At 42.5% G+C, this 25,729-nt stretch overlaps 1 protein-coding gene across 6 annotated transcripts in view; it reads right to left on the minus strand.

Moving 5' to 3' along the window:
* Nucleotides 1-25,729, minus strand: part of NCAM1 (neural cell adhesion molecule 1) — a 219,782-nt gene that overhangs the window by 151,663 nt on the left and 42,390 nt on the right. The window lies entirely within an intron of this gene.

Raw genomic sequence — 25,729 nt, forward strand, 5'->3', positions numbered from 1 at the left:
CTCTGCCCTACTATCCAACTCAGCCACCTTTTCCTAGGCTGTGACATGGGTGCTCTGCTGCCCCATCATTGTGCACTCTTTGCTATAAAAGGCCTTCTCAGGGAAAAGGTAACAAGGGCTTCAGTGTGGTTCACTTTGGGGCAGAAAGAGTTAAGAGCTGGACCAGATATAATGACATTGGCCATTTGCTCAGCTGAAAATATATCCTTTGTTAAAAAATCTTTTGCTAAAATTTAGAGGCAACCAGAAAAATAGGCCCCAATTATGCAATATTTGGGCCAGGTCTCTAAATGTAGCAGAATGAGGTTATAGAGCGGAATGCACCATCTGGTCATTATAAGAACTGTAACTTTACAAAACTTTACAAACTAGTGCCTGGATTTCCCTTTTTTCTCCACCCTTCTCATCCCTTTATATTGAGCACATCTTCCCTGTTTAGGGAAGTTTTTAATGACTGATGCTTTAATGTATTTTTAATGTTTTGTTGGAAGCTGCCCAGAGTGGCTGGGGAAACCCAGCCAGATGGGTGGGGTATAAATACATTATTATTATTATTATTATTATTATTATTATTATTATTATTATTATATTGGTCCCTTGATCGGTTTGGCTAGCGTCCCATTGGCCTGATTCAACCCAGCAACAAGGAACCTACCAATAGGGTGCTGTGGCTATCCAATCGAACCCACCCACAACAGAGTTCAGTTGCCAGGTCGCACTGCAGTATGTGCCCTCTTTGAGGGAGGACAGGATTTTCTCCACTTTCCAGACACAGGTCCATGCTTTAAAGCTCTGAGCCTGAGCGCTCTTCTTTCACCCCAGAGCTTCCCCCATGAAAACTTGCTCTTTAAAGCCAAAATGCAACAAACAGCAATCCAGGTTTCCTATGGATTGCCATTAGCTCCAAATCACCAGTAAAGAGCAGGCTGTTGCAGGGAGGGAAAGCTCAAAAGGGGGTGGGGGAGTGATCGGACTGTGCCTGGAAAGCATGGAGGAAAGTTAAGTGTGGATAAGCCCCAAGCTACACCAGAAAGAAAACTGTTTCACAAAACTTAAATGCAAGTATCAAAAAGAAAGCCCAGAGGGGAGGAACAAGCCAGCAACTAGCTTCTGCCACCGGGGGGGGGGGTATTTTTTTCTGACATTTCCATTCTTCAGAAATAGATGGATTTAAAAGAAAGAAAATTAATTGAGTGCTATAAATAATGCAAGGCAGAGTTTTCAAAACTGCTAATGAATGTATTAAAGACTTCTAGCAATGATGCTTTATACTGAAATGTGTGTTACATTATCCCAATGAGTTCCTTACCTGCAGAAAATATTATCTGAAATTTGTGCAAACTGGAAAATCCAAATGTTGTTTCTCTCCCACCAGGTGGAGACAAATAATACAGCATACAAAGTCTTCCATGTAGCAAAAAGTTCATTCCCAAGAGTCAGAACGACAAGCAATGCAGCTTGCAGGCAGCGCCTTTCCTCATTAAAGCCAACAGCAAACTCCCATATGCAGACAAGAAACGTATCTTGCTCAGAGCAGCACCTCAAAACTAACATTGCCAGCCAAAAGCAAAGAATTAAACTGATTGTCCCTGGGCAGACCCATATTTAAAGAACGGCTGTTTCAGAGTGGAAGATGAGGCAGAGCTGGTGAGAACAATGCTAGTTGGCCAACTCCTTCTGCCTTCTGCTATCATATCTCTTCATCTGAAGCTTTTAGAGAACCAGAGTTCTGGCAAAAACAATTATTCCCTCCTCACAACCCCCACAAAATTCAAGATTTGCCTGATTGCAGGGGCAGGGGGAAATGCACCCATAATGGGAGCCCCACACTGAAAAAAATAGTAACAACAGCCTCTGTAAAGTCAAACAATATTGACTCTCTCTGAGAGCAGCCTCTGATTTGTGTTCATTCCTGCTCTACAAGACAAGAAGATATTTAACGTCACTTGACATGCTGGGTATTGATCCAGGGACATTAGGCATGGCGAGCTTGTACTCCTCGTATGACTGACCTCTGGTCACTCTTCCCAAATATGAGAGAACATTTGCATGAGATAAACCCACTTGCCAGAGGGGCTAGTGGTCAGCTTGAGATTCAAAATGGAGTTAGCCTATTTGAGCAAGCTCCTTCCTTCTAACGTTCACTCCATGTCTACTTTGAAATTGGAGCTTTTATAATCCAGACCCTACGTGACGCAGAGCTGTCGCTCTGGCAGAGTGGGGGGTGGGAGTGGGAATATTTATGTTATACCACCTATCCAACTTTGCCTTTCACAGCATGTTAACCCCACCCGCACACACACACAAAATCACAGAATACCACCCAAAAAGCCCAAAGTGAATCAATAAAATCCCAATAATACATAGCACTTAAACTAGCTACGAGGGACCCAGGTGGCGCTGTGGTTAAACCACTGAGCCTAGGGCTTGCTGATCAGAAGGTCGGCGGTTCGAATCCCTGTGGCGGGGTGAACTCCCGTTGCTTGGTCCCAGCTCCTGCCAACCTAGCAGTTCGAAAGCATGTCAAAATGCAAGTAGATAAATAGGAACCGCTACAGCGGGAAGGTAAACAGCGTTTCCATGTGCTGCTCTGGTTTGCCAGAAGCGGCTTTGTCATGCTGGCCACATGACCTAGAAGCTATACGCCGGCTCCCTCGGCCAATAATGCGAGATGAGTGCTGCAACCCCAGAGTCGGTCGCGACTGGGCCTAATGGTCAGGGGTCCCTTTACCTTTAAACTAGCTATGGAACAACAGCTAAGCTTTTTTCAGCAGCACAAAGGCCACAGAAGCAACTTTAACACAAGATCCAAAATGAAATCCAGAAATAGCTGGGAGGAGAAGGGAAGTGAGTATTGACTTGGCACCTAAAAGGTATCCATGTAGGTGCCAGGAAAACCTCTCTGGGGAAGAGTGATCCCAGTCATGAAGAGGAGACTGGATTTAATCTGAAGAGTAGTAGCAGGGGCAGCTAACTGGGATGGGGAAGAAGTACAGTGGAACCTTGATTGTCGAATGTAATCCGTTCCGGAAGACCGATCGACTTCTGAAACGTTCGACAACCGAGGCGCAATTTCCATTGAAAAAAAATGGAGAAATGCACCTCAGAAGCCATTCGACTTCCAAGGCACATTCGAAAACGAAAGCATTCACTTCCGGGTTGTCGGCGTTCAAAAGCCGAAACATTCGACAACTGAGGTTCCACTGTATGGCAGGGGTTAGTGAAAAAAGGTACCTATAGCAGAGAAAGTGATACATTTCAAGACATTTAAACCTTGACACAGCAAGAAGAACAAATAATAAATTTATGGATTTTTAGATGTCAGTTCACATTCATCTAGTCTCTTTGATTAGGAGGTCTAGGAAGGCAATTAAGCCAGTTTACGTAGATTTATATTGATTCCAAAGACACACAATTATTTTCATTTCAAGCAGTGCACAATAGCCATGGATTCCCTGCTTACAGAATGCACTGTAGGGCTGCATCTCATTTGCAGCGGTTTCTGGAAAGAGATTGAAGAGTGGCTTTTGGAATGCTGGCTCTTCATCCCAGAAAGCCATCCTACAAACATATTCACTTAAACACAGATGTTTGGGTGCACATGAACACACACACACACACACACACACACACACACACACACACACACACAAAATAAAATAAAATACCCCATAACATCTCAAGAATAGCTTTACTAAATCAAGCTTTACCTCAAGTAAGCCAGCATTTATGCCAGCCACTGAGCACTCTAAGTCCTCATTGGGCTATCCCCCCCCCCAAAAAAAATTTGTACTTCTGCAAACCTCTGACATTGTTAATAAACCCCCATTTTGCTACGTAAAGTTCTACACAAGCAAAATGGTGATTCCATGTTTTCCTAAAGCAAATGTAGCCTGCCTTGAATGCATTCTCTGGCCACAATCCAAGAGTTTTAAAACACGCTTAAGCCTACTAAAATCAGTGGGTTTAGACCCACTGTTTGTTATTTTACACACACACAATGTGCATAAAGAATTAACGACTCTATGCAACAGAATGATAGATTACTGTTCTGTTTTCCCTCTTACAATTTATTTTTTTCATTACTCTTATGCCCAATGTATATTGCCTTTCTTATCAGCAGCCAAAATATAATACATATTTTAACACTAGCTTGTATGGTACTTTAAATGAATATATGCATTTGCACACTCACATACATACAAACAAACATGATGTAGCTTGTAGCAAAGCTTCTATCGTTTTAAGGTAACAGCCAGCCTGGCCAGATGTTTTATGTTCACAAGTACACCAGCAATATTCAAAAAATTGAATTTACAAGGAAGAAGAAGAAATAAGACACTTCTTACCTGATGAAACAGAAAAATCATGCAATGAAATGTCATTGTGGAAACCATCCCAAGATACATTGTTTTGTCCACCAAAGATTGCAGCAGGAAAAGTAAGGGCAGGGAGGGGAGAGAAAACAGAAATCTGATTAGTCTTTTGTTAACTTTGCTATATTGTTCATTTTACTGTCAAAGGTATGGAGCAACATAACAACCGTCAAACCAGCGAATTCAGTGGTATTTAGTTACCATTTTACAGAAATGCCCACAGGCACTTCATAAATAATTTTGGAAAAATATTGCTGCATTGGGTTTTCTTTTTTTTAAGGAAATGTAGCAGCGTGCCATATGCTTCTTAATTTTGTATTCATTTACATCAGCGAACAACAACAAGCTACCATAATAAGCACCTGCATGGCACAGAAACAGGAAAATAAGATGCAATAATCTTGAAAGGAAGGCGAGATTGAGAGCTCTGCAGCACCTTTAAAAAGAAAGTATTTGCACATTGAAATCCATCCCAATTTTGATGCTTCAAATGCTTCAAATTTCCTACAATGTTCAGGAACATATCCAAGATGGGACATAAGAAGCTGTCTTATACTGAGCTAAATGATCCATCTAGCTCAGTATTGACTACACGGAGTGGCCACAGCTCTCCAGGGTTTCAGGCAGGAGTCATTTGCGGCCCAATCTAGAGATGCCAGGAGATGGAACCAGAGGTGCATCACAGATGCTCCACCACAGAGCCAAAACCCTTCCTCAGGTGAAGGTCAAGGCTCCCCGGAATTCTTTATTCTGAAACTAACAGAATAACATTACATAAGGCATCTCTCCTCTCCAAAACACAAGGAACACAGACAGTTAATGGGTTTATCAGCTTCACTTGCTGTCATGTCCCTTACACCAGGGTTCCCATGCCATTCCAAGGACTCAGATTAAGTAGACTCACGTATCACCTCACTCACTGAGGTGGGAGTCTTTAGTACCCTGTTCTATACCATTACAGCTGAGGACATCGCTCTCCGATCAAACAGACTTGGGGGATTATTCCCCTGTATGTTTTCCTTCTCAACCTGCAAACTGTGGGATCATCTAAGGAACCCTTTCAGGACTATGGACAGCAACTGGGAGGGAGAGGAGAACCTGAGGAGGACTCTGGTCTTTGAATGAGACAAGATATTCCATAGCTCAACTTGCAGGGCCAAGTTTGATCTATAAGAGGGTCTGGTAATCACTACGGTACCACTTTTCCTGTAAGTACCAGCAGAACAGGAGACCTGCATGAATTTAGGGATGAATAAACCAGTCAAATCCCTGTCCATGTCACACAAATCCATTCCATCCCATTTCCACATTCATCTGTGATTCTAAATATTTTTAATCTGTTCAAAAATTCACACTAACCTAAGTATTTAAATTTCTAAACATCTTTTGATAAGTTTTTCTGAGCTGAGAACTTGTGCTGGAATATTCAGGAACTATGTTACTGAATCCACACATAAGCATGGGAGATATAGGGTCAAGTCAGTTCATAACAGAATTTGTCATGATCAAATTCCTCAAGCATTCCATCATGAGCTAGGTATTATTTTGATTTATTTAATACTTTCATAACCTGGTTTTCCGCCCACTTCTACACTTGCAAGGCAGCTAACAGCCATGAAATATAATAAACAATCACATTGAAATAACAAGACAGTTAAAGTAATACGACACTCTAAAACAAAGCAGGCTCTTTAGGATTGTGTGTGTGTGTGTGTGTGTGTGTGTGTGTGTGTGTTTTTAAACAAAAAAAAACACCCTCACAACTATGTGTTGAAGGCTTAAAAGAACTTTTCCACGTGTTTTCTGGATCTTAAAAGGATGCCAACGGTGCAATTCTCAAAAGAAAAAAAGCATTTACTAGTGAGGTGCCAATGCTGAAAAGGCTTTGCCCATGTGCTGAGGCAAGAGGAGCATCTACGGAGCCCCGTGATGCCCCATTCAATGCCCAAGGAGATTTGTTTCATTTGGAATGGAGAAATGGAGGCAGTGAGAGATTTTACTTTCTTGGGCTCCTTGATCACTGCAGATGGTGACAGCAGTCACGAAATTAAAAGACGCCTGCTTCTTGGGAGAAAAGCAATGACAAACCTAGACAGCATCTTAAAAAGCAGAGACATCACCTTGCCGACAAAGGTCCGTATAGTTAAAGCTATGGTTTTCCCAGTAGTGATGTATGGAAGTGAGAGCTGGACCATAAAGAAGGCTGATCGCCGAAGAATTGATGCTTTTGAATTCTGGTGCTGGAGGAGACTCTTGAGAGTCCCATGGACTGCTAGAAGATCAAACCTATCCATTCTTAAGGAAATCAGCCCTGAGTGCTCCCTGGAAGGACAGATCGTGAAGCTGAGGCTCCAATACTTTGGCCACCTCATGAGAAGAGAAGAATCCTTGGAAAAGACCCTGATGTTGGGAAAGATTGAGGGCACTAGGAGAAGGGGACGACAGAGGACAAGATGGTTGGACACTGTTCTCGAAGCTACGAACATGAGTTTGACCAAACTACGGGAGGCAGTGCAAGACAGGAGTGCCTGGCGTGCTATGGTCCATGGGGTCACGAAGAGTCGGACACGACTAAACGACTAAACAACAACAACATGTAGTTTGCAAGATCAGTGACCACTGCCTCCTGTAATGAAACAGGGGAACTCTCCTCTCACAATGAGGCTCTCTTCCTCCTTATTCATAAGCAGTTTCTGATGGCAGAGACTGGCTGCAGCCTTCCTTCAAGCACATTATCAGCTTCCTTGTGGGCCTAACCATACAACAACAAGCTCGGAATTATGCTGTTTTATTTCTCTGAGCAGTAGGAAGTCCAAGGCAAACTTCTTTGCTTGGATCCTCAACAGAAAGGCATATGCAGCACATCAGACCCACCTAGTATGGGAACTGAATAATGCCTACAATGAATTTTCAACAGAAATCCAGGGCTTTGGGCTTGGGGGAAACATAAAGAAAAAAAGAATAAAATATACAATGATGCATCAGCGGAATACAAAGAGAAGCTTGGGTGAAAGTAGTTACACTACTCAAGGGAGGGTTCAAAAAGTAATTCATTCAGTCCACTTTTTGCCCCAAACCAAACCAAACCACTGCTCCCAATTTTGTTTGTGGACCAGAATGCAGCTCCTCGTCAGCTCACACACTTCTCTAGATTTTGTAATGCATGTTTTAGTGGATGAAACTTTCACACACAAATACGTATTTCATGTAAAAAGCTGCATTAAAAAATTGTGCAACTTATATAAAAACTGTACAAAATCTGCAAAATTTAAATGCAGAATTTTCACATGTTCTTTCAAAAACTCTGCACAAAATACAGTAGGACAGGACAGATATATGTCTGAGCATTGGCAACAACTGAAACAGCCATTTTTATTTAACCTATGAAGGTCAAACAAACTGTGCATTAGAATTTGAACAAATGGAAATTCTTAATGTTAAAAATTCACTCTGGGAATAGGAACTTGGAATCACACCAGGTAATGTTTTTTTTCCATCTGGCCAAGTATTTACCGGGGGGGGGGGGGGCATGAAGGAGACAAGATATAAGCTGGTGTTGATGCAAAGATACTGTAAATGGAATAAACGGTCACAATAATTCAACCATATCAGCACATCCAGCATGATACACATTTCCACAGGATGAAAGCGTTGAACAAAGTTTGCCATTCATCGTCAGTTAAATTTTGCCACTTCAAAATAAACATCCTCTGTAACTTGCAGTAACAATGCAAAAGAAAATGGGTTATCTTAAGCAGCATTCCATTTTTAGCTCTTTAAATTGTTTCAAACTAATCTACCAGAGGCACTTGTTGGAAGCAGAAGAAAAATTTCCCATGAGAGTCCTCAAAACGCAGCAACCTCTTTCTAGAAAATCACCAGAAGGAGAACCTAACGTTACTTTGAGTAAGAACATGTTATGTTCACAGGTGAAATACGCAGCCCAATACTTTTTGAGGCAATTATTCCAATTTCTTACCATTAGCAGACACGTTATTATTAAATAGCAGGCTGGGGAAACCCAGTCAGATGGGTGGGATCTAAATATTGTCATTGTCATTGTTATGGTTATGGTTACAATGGAAGAAGCACAAGTCACTTGTTTTTAATCATACCATTCACTACTCTCAATGTGAGCCCTCTCAACACCACTTTACTGTTAAAAAAGCGGGGAGGGGGGACCTTCAAAATCCACAACTAGGCAATACCCTGATTGGGACCAACCAAAATGTCACAAAAGGGCAACACACTTCTGTGTTCTCCAGAACTCATCATTATTTATTTGCTTTGTTAGTCCCTTAACACAAGACAGTCTCTAGGAACTGATTGTGGGACACACATAAATGCTGCACAATGACTGATGAGGACTTGGCTCCCTTCCACATTTATAATCCATTCGACACCCTTTCCATACTTTCTACTACCCCAGCTAACCCTTCCTTTCATGCACATAATGCTACCATAACAAATGAGACCATTGCTCCACCTAGGCCAGGCATCCCCAAACTGCGGCCCTCCAGATGTTTTGGCCTACAACTCCCATGATCCCTACCTAACAGGACCAGTGGTCAGGGATGATGGGAATTGTAGTCCAAAACATCTGGAGGGCCGAAGTTTGGGGATGCCTGATCTAGGCCAATGTTGCCTACTCTACCTACTAGCAGCTCTCCAAATCTGAGAGCATGAAGAAGTCTACTTAGAATCATAGAATTGTAGAGTTGGAAGAGACCACAAGGGCCATCCAGTCCAACCCCCTGCCGAGCAGGAAACACCATCAAAGCATTCTTGACATACTTGCTGCTACTGTACATTTGACCAGGGATGCTGGAATGGAAGCAAAGGGAATAAAGACTTACTAAAGTGCATTTGCTTTGCACTGGACAATAGTAACTCTTATTTCATGTTGTAATCACTCTAGGATCTGACTAATTTTATTTGCCCCTTAGCACACTGCTGTTTTACATAACCTGTAGTAGCAGAAGCAAACATCTATGAAATCAAACACAGGCTGCTATCATTCCTGTAATTTTCAATCACAGAGAAAAGAGGATTCTGTTATGACAATATATGGAACGAGATGCACATATTTATTTTTAAAAAGCAGAAAGTTGCTATCTTATTCCCCAAAGTTCAAGAAACACCAGGCGAATCTTTGATGTAGATTATTGCTATTTTTAAAAACTATAGAGTGCGGGTTTTTTTTTAACTGAATACATTAGATTCAATTTCTATGAAAAACAAAACAAAAGCAAATAAACTACTCAGGTACCAGGAGAAACAACAAAGAAAAGTGATAGAGCATCAGCTGTTCTTTTTTTTAAAAAAAAGCGAGGAGAGCCATAGCAAGACAGAGAGCTTAAAAGCTCTCTACAAGCTGGGCAACCCAAGCACATAAAGAGATTTGAAGCTTGCTGTACGTATTTTAAATGCACATTTTCTTTGTTGAAATACACCTTTCAAATATTCCTCATTTCTGGATCCCAACTCTACTCCCCCCCTGTGCAAGTTAATGAGCAATGGTGGTTTCAATTCACTTTCATTAACTGCAGAATTGTATGAAAAAAGAGAAACAATTACTTAAGATTTTTATTCTATTCCAGTGGCATGTAGCATGGATTGGCGTTATAAGCAAGGGATGTGTACGTACAGTGAGTGGAAATTGTTGTGTGCTATACCAGTACATCAATGTCTCGCAAACTAAAGAGGCCCCCAAAGAAGGAAAAACAGCTCTCTAGCCACAGCTGAGTGGGAAAGCCAGAGTTGATGCTTTGCATACTGAAGCTCCCAGATTTAACCTTCACCATCCCCAGGAAAAGCTGAAAAAGACTCTGGTCTGAAATCCTGGAGAGACAAATCCAGTCTGATGATGAAAATGCTGAGATAGATGAATCAATGGTTTGACTCTGTATAAGACAGCTTCCTAGGTACATTTCAGGATCATTCTTGTAACACCAAAACAGGATTTGCTGTTCAATCTGGGTGCACCCTGGAAGCCAAACCACGGAAAGCAGATTTTCAGTTTAGCATGATGAACTTTTTAAAACTTAAAAAGGGCAAAGAAGAAGATGCTCTGATTTTCATTCCTTCTTCTATTAAAGAAGTGAAATAATTAGCAAACAATGGCTGATTTCCTAAAGTCGGGTAAGACATATTCCTTAATGGAGGTCTCTTACTGCTTTATGCCTCTAACCTATGACCCTTCCCCAAACCCTTCATGGTCAAAAGAGCCTATATCTGTCAGACAATTTTCACAGCGGTGCTCCAGCTGATGTCAAACAATTTGATATTCAACAGACAGCCCTAGACACCCTGCAACTGTCACAAGCTCCCTGCCACTTATGCTGAATATAAAACACACAAATCAAGCCACAGAGGCCTGAATGATCTCAACAATGCCAGACAAAGGGCTTGTTTCCCCTGCAGTACAAGGCTGCTATTCACCAACCCATGGCACCCACAAGCCACACTGTGGGGGGTTTTTTTTGGGGGGGGAGTGGTTGTGGCAGGAGTTAAAGCCCCAGTAGGTGCTGCAGGGCATGGATGCTGTGAGATGCAGGGCTTGGCACTGTGAGAAGATTCCCAGTAGATAAAACAAGGAAGGTGCTCACTTGAGACTCCTGGTGTTTTATGGTTGAGGACAGAGGCCTTAGATGGCAACTTCCACACCATGTAAGAAGGCATAAACATATTTTTCTCTGAACACAAATATTAACCTACCGGTGTCCCCAAGTCATTGTCAGAGGCTCTTCCCCAAGCTTCCCACCTCTGAAGAGGCAGATCATGACCCATGAAGGCGTTTTCAGCTGTGGTGCCTCATCCCTAGATGAGGCAGGAAGGCTTGAGTGGCTTCCACAGAGAACAGAATATAGATGCAGCCATGTAAATAAGGCCACCAAAGTTACTACTGTCCCTCTTCTGCCAGCGCACTCATACACCTACATGTACATCCCTCTCACCAATGACTACTAGGTTGGGAGCCTAAATACAAGGATGTAGTGAACAGTGGCGTGTATTTTTTTTTAAAAAAAAGTAAATAAGTAAATATAACGTTGTTGTTGTTTAGTCGTTTAGTCGTGTCCGACTCTTCGTGACCCCATGGACCAGAGCACGCCAGGCACTCCTGTCTTGCACTGCCTCCCGCAGTTTGGTCAAACTCATGTTCGTAGCTTCGAGAACACTGTCCAACCATCTCGTCCTCTGTCGTCCCCTTCTCCTAGTGCCCTCAATCTTTCCCAACATCAGGGTCTTTTCCAAGGATTCTTCTCTTCTCATGAGGTGGCCAAAGTATTGGAGCCTCAGCTTCACGATCTGTCCTTCCAGTGAGCACTCAGGGCTGATTTCCTTAAGAATGGATAGGTTTGATCTTCTTGCAGTCAAGAGTCTCCTCCAGCACCATAATTCAAAAGCATCATTTCTTCGGCAATCAGCCTTCTTTATGGTCCAGCTCTCACTTCCATACATCACTACTGGGAAAACCATAGCTTTAACTATACGGACCTTTGTAGGCAAGGTGATGTCTCTGCCTTATGTCAATTCAGACCACTGGTACACATGGTCTCATGTGGTCTTTTCTGGCTGCTGGTGGCATCCTAGAGCCTTTCTCTGCCCTATTGCCTGAAATCCTGGGGATTGAACTTGGAACGTTTTGCTGCTGGATTCTACCAGCTATGGCTCCCTCTCCATGGATGCAACTTCTTCAGAAGGTCTTACCATCACATGGGCCTAAATCTATCGACCACTGCACTGCTCTTTCACCTTCCCCCACCACTGCCACATACATATACGTTATCTGCTGTTTTAAGTAGTCAATGACACCCTAACCTCCATGTTTCCTTCTTCCGCTGGTTTGCTGGTATGGCAGAATACTTGCAAGGAGAGTGGGCTAACCAGGGAATCCCCAGTTCAAATTTTACCATGGTCACAAAGACTTCTGAGCTCCTGGAGAGCTGTTGCCAGTCAAAACAAGCTATATTGGGCTAGATAGACAACAGAACTATATACTTTTTTAGGTTTGAGTAGCCAACATAGCTGCCAAGTTATCCCTTTTTTAAGGGATTTTCCCTTATGCCGAATAGGCTTCCTCGCGAGAAAAGGGAAAACTTGGCAGCTATGGTAGCCAATAGGGTTCTCTCTAGACTCGAACTTCCATCATCTCTGTTCATTGGCCATGCTGACTGGGGCTGATGGGAGATTTAGTCCAAAACATCTGGCATTATGTTGTCGTAAGTAGTCATAAGTGAGTTTTCTCAGCCTTTCTCCATACCAGTTCTCTTTCAGTCTACAATGTGGTAGTGATAATAACACTGTCAAGCCTTCTGTTATAAAGATCACTGAGATAATGTAAATATGCTACTTATCATTACTAAATTGCACATGTGCAGAAATGCAACAGCTGGGAATGAGCTGCTTGCATCACTAGACTGTACGTCTGGAATGCTCAAAAGCAGGCTTCCCCCAACTAAGGCCCGTGGGCCGAATGCGGCCCATGAGGCTCATTTATGCGGCCCCCAGCAACCCCTGCCGCCCACTGCCGCCACCAGCTCTCACCAGCACAGCGAGGCTGCCCACTTCCGGGTCGCTGGAGCGTCGGAAATAGCTTGCGCGCATGTGCAAGCACCATTTCCGGTGCACTTCCTGGCCAGAGGAGGCCCATGCACATGCGCACAAGCTATTTCCAGTGTTCCAGTGACCCAGAAGTGCGCAGGAAATCGCGTGTGCGCACGCGTTTGGGCGCACGCTCCCAGGCGCTCCAGCCCACAGCATGATCAGCGCTGGCGGCACTGGCCCTCGGCGAGGTAAGTTTGGGGACCCCTGCTCAAAAGAATACAGCTCTGAGGTAGTAGGAGAGGAGGTGGAGCTAGAGCAATCAGCAATTCATATATATTTAAGTCCTGCACATTATATTTTAGCATGTATGATGCAGCTATGAATGATACCAAAATATAACATGCTGCTTTCTTTTTCCAGTAATTCCTTTTCCAGTAATTCCTTTTCCAGTAATTCCTTTTCCAGTAATTCCTAACACTGAGCTATGGAGCCCCCTATGCCTCATAATCAGTGCAACCCCCCCCCCCAAGTGTCTATGTTGCTTGATTCTATATCTATATTGAGCGTCTCATTATCAGTTCCATAGCAAATTCCTCTACAGGAAGAACAACTTCCCACTGAAACCTGGTTAGGTCAAACAAGGGCCTCACCTATGTTAGGGATGTAGACCTCTGCTTGTTACCAATGTGAATATCATGATTTTACATCTCACTGAATCTATATGCATCCCAGAACATGACCCAGAAAATGTGGACCTTTGCTTTCTGTGTCACCAGAAGAAAAAAGGGGGGTGGAACAAAATTGAGCCTGCAATGTTCCAAGGCCGTGATATCAGTATGTCTCTCTCCTCCATATTTTGCCTCCGTAATTAATGTTTGGGTGAAAAGAATGGGCCTCTTGTGTGTCCGGTACATCACGAAGCACAAGCTGTAAGCCAAGTCCTCCACAAAGCTAAGGAAACTGACATTGAGGACAGAAACAATGGCCCAAACAAGGCCTGCCTTTGTGCTCCACAGCCCCCTCTGCCACAATCAGCATTTAACAGCACTGTCCTTAATTGCAAGTTTATGAACTCCATCAAAAGAAAAATCAAGGATTCCTTCTGTTCAGGGTCGATATGCAAAGGAGAGTTCAGGCAAAAAATGTTGACGGGAGGAGGGTGGAGAAACAAGTCCCTCTATACACCAGCCTCGCACTGCTGTTTGTCACAAAGTTTCATATGATGTTCTTGGAGCTCTCCAAGTGGTGGCTGTTGTCTAAAGCGTATACTGTACTGTACTGCAATCTCCACTCCTACACAGAACAACCCAGCATGCTGAGACACGCCAGACTGTGTAAGGGTACATTTTTAAAACAAAGAAAACAAGCAGTCATTTTGCTGGCCCAAAACGGACATGCAAAAACCCGGCAGGATTTCAGATTGCACAACATATGACAGGAATATCTAAATGTCTTTTCTCAGAAAGGGATGGGGGAGCTGGTCCCTTATTTCAGACCTGGTTTTATCTGTGTCCATTTATTGTTTTGTATTTGTTCCGAGAAAATCCAGGGTGGTTGATGTGGGACTCCCAGTGATCTTCCCTCTAGTCACAAAGTCCGTATCTGGTTAGCTGTAAAAAAATTCAACGGTCTCAAGTGTTTCCAGATGATTCAGCGGGCCAAATTTTATTGTAGCAATACACAAGATAGTGAGTTGCACTGGCTTTGTTAGACAAGGGACCAACATGGGATGTAGCTGTAGGCACATGAGGACTAAGAAGTCAAATGTGTGAGAATGTAAAGGCCCACAGGTAGGACATGAAGACCCACAGGTAGGACATGAAGACAACTGTCTTCACTAGCTGTTGTTCCCTAGTGCATAGTATCCAGAAAGCCCACTTACTTGAATTTGGGGGAGCAGGCAGATAGGTCTCCCTCCTGCGGCATGTGCCAGTAGCAGGGCAGGGAGGAGATTCCCTTCCTCCGCCACTGGTTATGCTGATTGCTGGGGACTCTCCCACATGTGGGGCAGCCAACTGTGGTGGAATCCAGAGGTATGGCTTGGGGAGTGGGCTAGAGAGGAAACTTTGACTCGTGGTCTTCTCTCTCATCTGCTCCCTATAGATAAAAGCCAGCTGTGCGCGAGCCATAGCCTCAGTTCTCCCCTGGATTCCTACCCCTCCCTCCCTTTTATTTCATGTCTGGCAGCTGCCCATGTGCAAGAGGGTTAGCTTCTGTGTGTGCCTTGCTATCAAGGTGCTTCAGTCACAGTTTTGGGGGGGGGGGTCAGTGAGGAATTTTCCTTTCAGGCCATTTGGTCGGCCTGGAGGCTTTTGCCTGCCCCATAACAAAAGTCACAACTTAATGGTGGATAAGGCATTGTGGTGGCTCCTTAGTTCTAAGTGGGGTGGGTGCAGTAGCAAGGTATCCCCTTAAAGGGAGCCTGGTGGGGGAGGAGCTTGGGGTTGAAGGACCATAGCCTTCCTGAATGGTGATCATGGGGGTTGCCCAGAACTGATGCACATCATAGGGCGACCCTTAACCGTGGTCAATCCTGCCAATCATCAACCAGCAGGTGGGCTGCTTGGTTTCATGACACATGCCCAGTGCCTACACCATAACCGCTGACATCTGTAATCAATACAATTGTGGCCTGTAATCCCATACTACTACATCTTTGGGCTCATCCATACTTACCTTTTCTCCCGCCCTCTCTAGACACAGGTCCACACTTTTGCATCTGCGCTTTTTGTTTTACCATGCCACTTTCCCAGGAATACCCAATCTTTACCACTGAACTGGAACAAAGGGCAATTCAGGTTTTCCATGGATTGCTGTTTGCTTTGATTCAGAGTTAAAATGTGAGTTTTTGTGCAGGAAGTGCCGGGGTCGGGTGGAACCCTCTCAGACACAGACCTGGAAATCCCAGACCTGTATCTAGAAATGTGAAGGTAAGTGTGGATAAGCCCTTATCATTACCATATGTATTCTGCCCTCTTCCACCCTGGGTTTCACTGCATCTCTAGACCCAGTCTAGCATACAGGTTTTGAACATGGGCACTCCACTTAGGGCTCTTCCACACTTCCATTTGCCCCTCTGCTTTCCCCCAGGAAAACACTAGTGCTGAATTGAAACACATGGCAATCAAGTGGATTGTTGTTTGTTCCGATTTAGTGCTAAAGACCAGGTTTTCTGGGGAAAGCAGTGGGGCAAAGGCAAAACCGCTCAGACGTGCCTAGGAAACACAGGACAAGTCCAAAACACCTCAGACCCATGTTTTCTAGGCATGGGAGAAGTGGAAATGTGGAAGAGCCCTTAGTATCAACAATTGCTAATAGATATTGATATTCCTCTTCCATGGATTTCTCCAGTCCACTTTTAAAATCTTCTGACCCGGTGGCCTTCACTGCTCTGTGTGGCAACAAACTCTATTAATTTATTACTAATAAGTACCAGTTGTAGATCTTTTCCCCTTTGGAAACAATCAGGTGGGTGGGTGGTAAGAGGTTGGTTTTAACAAAACCACCGCTGCTAAAAGTAAGGCATTTTCCTTTCCATTTTGGTTTAGAGTTACAGTTATTGGAGACAGTGTAATATGCTGCCTAATGTTGGGCTTTATCAGTAGAACTTGGCTTCAATTTCCACTCAAGACAAGAAACTCAATAGGTAGACTTGGGCAAGTCCTCTCTCTCACCCTAACTACATTTGGGTAATATGAGCAAATGGCACATCACACAAAATAACAGATGATGTGGTTCTAGCTTTATGTAGTTAGTTCGTGGTTCTTGCCTTCATGGTAAGGATTAACAAATCAGACCATTTCTAGTAAACATGAGGGTAGAAATTCACAAATTAGTGTGTTGATTTGATTTCATGTGATTTCATATTTCTGCATTCTTTTCTGTCTCATTTCCACATTACTCCGCCAATCATTTTTTAATCCACACAAAATGTGCATTTGAATACACACATATATATAAGTAAATACACATACACACATTTTAATACATTTTTGGGCTGAGACTTACATCAAAATATTTGGGAAGTATAAAACCCAGTGGATCACTAAGTTCCAGGCTGCACAATGGGGGTGGGGGGGTGTTAGATAAATTGGGGAAAATGTTCCCGGGGGACTCAGGATTTGCAAAGATCCAATTTCCCTAAGTTTCCCTATCTTATGGCATCTTTAAAAGAAAGGAAGTCCTAGTCACAGAATTGAAAAAAGCACCAGTCCAGCAGGAACATATTTTAGAACATTTCCAAGCCTGTTAAAAGCAGTCAACTTCACCTTCACCATATGCCAACCTAAATACAAAAAGCAGTTTTCCTTCTTTCACAAAAACATGGAATTGACAGAATAGAAATATCACGTGGTTCAAAAAGCCTCACAGTGTGTGTGGGGGGGGAATTGTATATAGCAGTAAAGAGTTCCTTTAAAATAAATCATCAACAACAACAACTGAGGCTCCTAGCTCATAGAGACTTGCTTGTCATTCAGCATAGCTGCCAAGTTCTCCCTTTTTTTAAGGGAAATTCCCTTATGCTGAATAGACTTCCTCGTGAGAAAAGGGAAAACTTGGCAGTCATTCAGATGTACACATCTCAGAATCACTCAGAATTGCCCCCATTCCCAAACCCCACCTTTTGTCCCAAAATGGATACTAGAGACAGGGATGGAACTAACTACAGTGGCATAAAGTGGAAGCATAAGAATGTGCATTGAGCCTCCATTAATGCTACCAATGACGGGCAACTCAGTAAGAAACTGTGTTAACAAACAGGTAAATTGCTTCTCCAGCTATTTAACTCCCAAACTCATAGACAATACGTAGTGCAGCCACTGTGCCAGCAAGCAGTGTGGTCTACACTCACACCCAAAGGCCAAAAACTCTTCCTTTCTTCCAGGAGGAGCTGTGCACTCAAGACACTGGCCCATCTCCACATCCCAAGTACAAAAAAATGTGCTGCTTATTTCACAGCTCTTCTTTTTAATGTGACTTAACAATGTAGGTTATTATCGCAAGTGATCGTTCTATGATTGACAGGGCCTTAAATGGGCTTCCTTGTCCGAAGAGGATATTTTCAGCTGGAGATGGTCACTGAAAATGATTTTAAAGAAAAATGTAAAAAAGGCAAACAATGTTTGCCAAGTAAGGAACTGGCTCCAAATTTCTCTGGAAGCACTTTGTGGGCAGACAGCTGAATAGAGCACTATGCAACCAGCAGCCCTGGCATTTAATTATTTCCGGATTTTTTTTCTCCTTCCCTTCTATTCTTTGGCTGTGTATTACAGTTCTCCTGGCACACACCAAAAAAAAAAAAGTTCAATAAAAGGAACAGTTTGGCTTTTATTCTTTTATCTCATCCACTTAAATGTGTATCTATGACTCTCCATTTCATAAAACATCCAAACTTGTTACCGGGGGTGGGGTGGGGATGTAAAAAATGGAAGGTGGCAAGAAAGGTTCCCAAGGTCATCTTGCAAGAGCTTGGGGAAATAAGGGCTGAAAATAGCTTTGAGCCACGCCAAACCAGGATGTGTTTCCAAGTCTGTCCCAAGTAGTAAATGCAAAAAATATCTGAAGAAAACAGAATTACAAGCAGACTAAAGAAACGCTTACGTTTTTGTATGCTATTTTTCACTAATATATGCATTTCTATACATATTTCACCCTAGTATATACATTTTTGTACATATTACTTAGCTGGGAAACCGCACTACAAAATTTGGAGAATGCAAATTTTGAAAGACGCCTGTGTTTCAGTTTGCATATTATTTGGGAAAGTGCAAATTTGGCAGATTTGCCTTTCAATGTATACTTAAGTCTACAAACCAGAAATTTAAGGAAGGAATAAGAAACTGGAGGAAGAGGTGTGCTAGAATCTGAAGTTCCAACTTAACAGCCGTACTTTGGTTTGGGCATTCAGTCCAAAGTGGCTCACCCATTTCCCAAAGTGCTTCCATGGAGCTTTTGGCTACATACAAAAGGCTTTTCAAACCCTGCTGATCAAATTCCAGTTCACCGTAAAGATGACAGAAACTATACACCATTACAGAGGTTATAAACATTGTCTTGCCAACATGGATCAGTCTTATCTGTTTGGCTGACAAGACCAGGAAAACTTGGAAATGGTGCAAAGATGACTCGGGAAAAGGATGAGACCCTCATTTGTCATGAATGTCTAACAACAGCAGGAATGGTCTAGTAGAATAACAGGCTTTACATCGAAACTGGTTACAGAACACAACAAAGAACCTGCACAACCGATGCTGACAAACCCCCCCCCCAACACACTTTAAGTAAACTAGAAACATTGTCACACTACCCCCACCCCCTCCCCTTATCTACCGCTCTCCCCCTTTTCCTCCCCAATGTCTCAACAATTGAAACTGATCTGTAAAAATGCTATGAGAGACACTGCCCATGTCTTTGTAACCTGAGAAAACCTTTAATAAAAATAAATTTAAAAAAAAGAAAGAAACTGGTTACAGAACACAACAGCCCAGTCCTAGTAGACATGATTCCAATGTCACTGGTGGTTTTAAGCTTGTACCACAACAACTCCAGTTTGTATAAAAAGAAACTGCCATCTTCTGTCAAAAAACTGAAGAACTGACTCTGGGATGTTCTTTTGCTTACACTGAGTGATCTAGTGGGTGAAGTGTAATCTGAAAGGAAAAGAATAAAGGTGACAATAATTCATCTCCCCAACCTTGGTCAGACACACGACTTGAGGCTCAGACAAGTGCTTAGCGATTTAGAGGGTTTCTTGGTTTTTAAGGTCACAGGCACAAATAATTTATCATCTGAAGAAGGTGAGATTTGTGGGATAGAGAGGCAATCGCTTTTATCTGAGCAAAAGCATTAACTGGAGCTTCTTTCATAGATGCAACTTCGGCCACCACATTTTTAAATCAAATCAGGAGGCTAAGATAGCCAACTCAAGGGAATAACTGAGATCAAAGCAATAGTGGGCTCTGAGCTCAACCACCCTCTTCATCAACATTCTTTCCAATTTCAGTGGGTCACATCTACTTGACGTGAAATGGGCAATAGTATAATATGTGAAACAAGCAATAATATATTTGTATTTTGTTCTTTTTAATTTCTGTAGTGAGTTGTCTTGAATATATTAGTGAAAGGGCGGGCTAGGTATTGATTTTTTTTTAATTACAGTACTATTCTAGTCCATACATCACACCTCAGTGTTCCAAGATTATGAGTACCCGTTGTACCCCTCTTGCTGGTGAAGGACCCATCATCTGCTATGTCCTCTTTCCCTCCGTTCATCACTGTCAGCCCCAGTTGTAGGGAACACATAACATCTCTGTGGCAGATTGCTGTCAAATACAGCTAGCAAACATTGTGCTAGTTAGTTCATGAAGTGGTTAAGAAAGTAGATGTGTGCTTCCGAGACTCAGCTAGGTCACGTCCCCTCTTCTCCAATGAGGGAGGCAGTGAAGCCCGATTTATCTTTTGCAGGCTGAGCTAGCTCCAGTAGGAGCAAGATGATTTATTTCTGTATATTCTCTCAGCTCAAAGTGATGCTTCCTTGTCTTTCAAAACTGTGTCAGCTAAGGCACACACACAAATATTCTGAGGAATAAATGTACTCTGAAAGGTTTCGAGTAATGACACCAAAGGCAAGGAGCTTCAGGCATAGAAACACAACGGTGTCCTGGATTCACCCTTGTCTGTGTTCTTCTAGCTCATGCTATTCTCTTTGCAGCTCACAATTCATCAACTAAGCTCTTTTTGCCCCCCAATGTAGGGTAGACATCCTCTCAGCCAGGGAAGACAATCACCAGAAGATTGGCAGCAGACCAGAACTGCAAGTTCCTGGGAGCAGGATGCACAGCCTTGAATCCCTCAGCACATTGCACCAGCATTTTATAAAGCAAGCCACATTTGTTTTGCTATAGCTTCAGAAAAGAGAGATGCGAAGTGAGTTGGCTCATGCATTTTAGGAACAAATGTAGGGCTCCATTCATGCAAGTGGGGCTGAGATTAAGAAATTTACCTGTGATGGGATTTCTACTCAAACGGACAATCTTATATCCAGCTGGGAATTCAAAAACTCTTATCTCTTTTTCCGGAGGGGTAGCCATGCTAGTGTGTGGTAGCAAAAATGATGAGTCCCATGGCACCTTAAAGACTAATATGTTTATTGTGGCAGAGGCTTTCATGGACAACAGTCCATCTGATGCAATAAGTGTTATCCTGAGAGACACACAACCGAGGAAGGAAGGCATTGTAAAGAGTGAGATCAGAAGGAAAGAAAATACAGAAAAGTTGTGCTGATAACACAGACATACTGACACTGGTAAGACAATTAATACACGTAGCATGATAAAAATTCATTGTGTGGATTCAATACGTAAGTGATAGCATTGATGAATTTTCATTCAGCGGTTTCACATTGCAGTCTCCCTTTGAACTTCCTTTATCTGAAGATGGCCACCTTATATTCGGCTACAGAGTGTCCTGCGAGGTTGAATGTTTCTTTCTCTCTCCCTCTCTCTATATATACAGTGGTACCTTGGGTTACAAACGCTTCAGGTTACAGACTCCCCTAACCCAGAAATAGTACCTCGGGTTAAGAACTTTGCTTCAGGATGAGAACAGAAACTGTGCTCCGGCGGTGCGGCGGCAGCAGGAGGCCCCATTAGCTAAAGTGGTGCTTCAGGTTAAGAACAGACTTAGGTTAAGAACGGACCCCCGGAACAAATTAAGTTCTTAACCAGAGGTACCACTGTATATATCCATTATCAGCATCAGATTTATGTCCACTTATTCTTTTGCACAAGAGACTATCTGTTTGTCCTACGCAGAATGACAGAATATTATGATTCTGCTTTGCAAGGACAAACCAAGAATAGTCTACCGGGGTGTCGAATGAAAACTGAACACCAATTGGTTGGATTCTCTATTCAGTTTAACTTCCTGATATATTCACAATGCAACCAGAACTCAGATTTGTTCATCAAACTTTCAGTTTGCTATGAAACCACATCTATCATTGTAGACTTTCTTAAGACAGAATAATTTAAGAAAGATACATCTCATTTTACAACAGCTCAGTCAATAAAAAGCACTGAAACTTTGGGAATTGGTGTTAGGAGCTCCCTCCCCCCCCCCTTTTCCCATTGAGTAGTAAATCAGGTACAATCTCCAAGTGCCTTTAAAATCGTTTGGAGATATTTTGCCTTAAAAACAATGGGTGGTTGGAGTTGTTTATCATCTATGATATGAAACCTTTGAGAGCTTTATAGACAAAAGCAGATGTGCGTTTTATGGCAACTTTAAAAACAGCAGAACAATATAAAAACAGCAGAACAACTCTGCATAAACAGGAGAGGGGAAAGCGAGTCACCAATGAATACAAAAACAAAAACCTTCAGTTCAAATGGAGTCTTCATTTACACCCCATGGTAAATATCAGCTCTTGTCATATTGGCTTGGTCAAAAGAAATGCTTCCCATGCAAACACATTGTGAAATAATAATAATAATAATAATAATAATAATAATAATAATAATAATAATTTATTATTTATACCCCGCCCATCTGGCTGGGTTTCCCCAGCCACTCTGGGCGGCTTACAACAGAAAAATGAAATAAAACAATTAAACATTAAAAGCCTCCCTAAACAGGGCTGCCTTCAGATGTCTTCTAAAAATCTGGTAGCTGTTTTTGACATCTGATGGGAGGGCGTTCCACAGGGTGGGCGCCACCACTGAGAAGGCCCTCTGCCTGGTTCCCTGCAACTTGGCTTCTCCACCGTCAGAAGGCCCTCGGTACTGGACCTCAGTGTCCGGGCAGTAAAATGGGGTCAGACACTGAAGAAAGAGGTTTAATAGATGGGCACTGCTTTAACATGGGAAACAAGGCCCAATTGTGACCGTGGAGTCCAAGCAGGCTGTGTGCGACTCTTCATGGACTGTACCAGGAAGTACATTTCAGGCTAGGTGTGATCATCTGTTCAAATGTTCTTACCTACAAAAAAAAACCCAACCCTCTCCGTGCCAGGAGCAACTCCAGAAAAACAGAGTGAGGAAGCAAAGGGAGGCAAAGACTATTATGGAAACAGTGGTTTTGCCATACATATTAAATGCAAGTATACTGTAACCAAAAAATTGCTAGGAAATGCTATTGGGGAGCACCCACTACCCCTTGGAGCCATCGTTTCTTCCTCTGCATAGAAAACTAGACATAATGGAGATTCTAATGTAGCTTCTATGTTCATTCTCTATGTGCAAGACTCCCACCCCCCGCTCCTTGCAGGTCACACATTTAACCATGCAACTTGTACTGAATGTCTAGTGGAAAGGGCCCCAAGACAAAAAAGATTTTTGTGTCTCTGTGTTTCATATGTATGTCTTGCAAATCCAAAAATTATAGCTCAAAGAGATTTGCAAAAACAAGATGGCGAGGAGTATAACCATGGAAACAGAATGAACATGTTTCAGAGACAGAGAGGGAGAGCTCCATTTCAGATATTACAGAGCTCTTGAATTTATGGCTTTTCATATACAAGCATCTGAGTTCTGCCAGCCTACTTGTCGCGGAAGCAAGCCCCTGAATGAAGGCATGGATGCCGTCTGGCAGAGCTGCCTTTCGACTCCAGCTCTGCCCTCAAAACTAAATCCCTTGTTCCCACAAGGCACAATATGAAACATGAGCCAATTCTCATGGCAGTAGATTATTCTCTCTCGCCTGAATGGCCCCGGCCCTAGCCAATCAACTCCCTCTCCCCAGTGACTTGCTATTCCACTCCAGACGCATACAAACCAGGAGCACCTCCAGTGGCTCTTAGCATGACTGAGACTGTGGGAAGATTCTAAAAGGTAATCACCCCAAGAAAGTTGTTACACCTTGATATGATGAACGATGCACATCTCTGCACCTGATGCAGCATCTTTACAGGATTTAAGCAGTACCTAGATGGCACATCATCTGGGAACTCAATAGACACCACCTTGAATTAACGCAAGAAAGGCAGGGGATGAAATAAATTCATATGTAAATGTACAGTGGCTTGCAGTCCCAATGCAAAAGCAATATTCAATGTGCTGCAGAGGGACAAGTTTATCTCGCCATCCTGTCTGTCATCTACTCAAGTATACTGTATTACATTACTTATCCTCAGATGTTACACAAACTGGTTTCACCAATGCAATTCATCCTGTGTGGGAGACAAAATGTCTAGATTTATTCCCAGCAACTTGTAGTGAGAGGCATGGTGTTTTTATCTGGAGTTAGCACATACCCATTATGCCAAATGGCCCGTGCTTTTTTTCTTTTTAAAAAATGTTTAGGGCTACTCTCATTTTCCTACTCATATTGAAATACTGCCCCTCAATGAGGCCAAACTTAGATTCACAAAATGTTTAGGGGTATGCGTACCACTGCGTCCCCCCAGGGTAAAAAAAAGCACTGCAAGTAGCCATTAAAAACTACTAAAAAGATGAACAGAAATTGACACGATAGCTTAACCCCAACCAGGGCCAGAGTTTGCACTTGGCATCCTCATGCTTGCACACATGCCTTGCACCATCTTTTATGGTACAAACTGAAATGCACTGTGCATGAGGTGATGTGCTACAGTGGTATATCTGCAATGACCCATCCACACACTTTCTTCAATCTACCATACAATTTTATTCAGATTTAAGATGTACCCTTAACATATTAACAACCTGCAATAACTTCAATTTGCTTTTTTACTCCTGGAGGGGATATGTTTTCGACTTCATTTTGATTTAATTTCATTCCCAACAGCACTATTTATTTATACATTAGCTTTAAGTTCAATGTACTCCATGATACAAAAGCTGGTCTCTTAGTTGGTCTCAGGCAGCAAATTGGGGGCATACATAACTGTACCTTTCATCTTCAGTCCCAAGCGAGCATCATTAAAATTCGAATAATTTAGCTAGTGCCCTTCCCCCATTTTTCACTCTTCCTTCTCTACATTAAAAATAAATAACAGCCAAAGGACAAAAGAAACTGAAAATGAAGATTTTGCCAAGATGAAAAAAGGGGTGACTTCTCTAAGATGATACAACCCAGCAATTATGTTGCTTTAAGAACAGTAGTTTGCTCAACCAGAGAGATACAGAGATAGATGATAGATAGATGAGAGAGAGAGAGAGAGAGAGAGAGAGAGAGAGAGAGAGTATGGCTTACGTAAGTTCATTAAATAGGATAGACCCAGGAGAGAAGCCAGAGACTTCAAAATAACATGTGGGTGATTTTTGTTATCAGCCACCATCTCCTGGGACAATCTTAAACCTTTACCTCATCAGCATGGAGATAATGAACTGCAATTAGGACAATAAATCTTTTTTTTCCCCTACAATTTTTTTTAACTCCTCTCTAATGGCAGAATAACACTCAATAATATACTATCAGTGGGCTTTGAATATTAAGTCTATTTGTTTAATCATCAGATAACTGAATAAACAAATGACAACAGAACTATTAAAATATCCTAGAAATGAACCCTGGCTGTAGGCAAGAGACTAACAAAGGCCAGCTGCCTGTCATGCTTAAGGAGATGAAGAAGATGATGATTGGGAGGGAGGAGCCCAGTGGAGAAAAGAGTACAAGCCAGGGAGGTATCAAATAAGGATGGTTGTTGAAGGAAAGACAGTGTGTTTATATATCACTTTCCACAGCAAAAATGGGATATGTACTAAAATTAAAACCAGACTGATAATAAAACAACACATTTCAAAAATAGGGAAGTATAAATCCACAGAGAGCAAACCAAAAAATCACACACACCCACTCCCCAAAATAGCAGTAGCATTCCTAACATA

The sequence above is a fragment of the Zootoca vivipara genome, chromosome 14, assembly GCF_965207765.1.
Source record: "Zootoca vivipara chromosome 14, rZooViv2.hap1.1, whole genome shotgun sequence".
NCBI classification, from domain to species: Eukaryota; Metazoa; Chordata; class Lepidosauria; order Squamata; family Lacertidae; genus Zootoca; species Zootoca vivipara.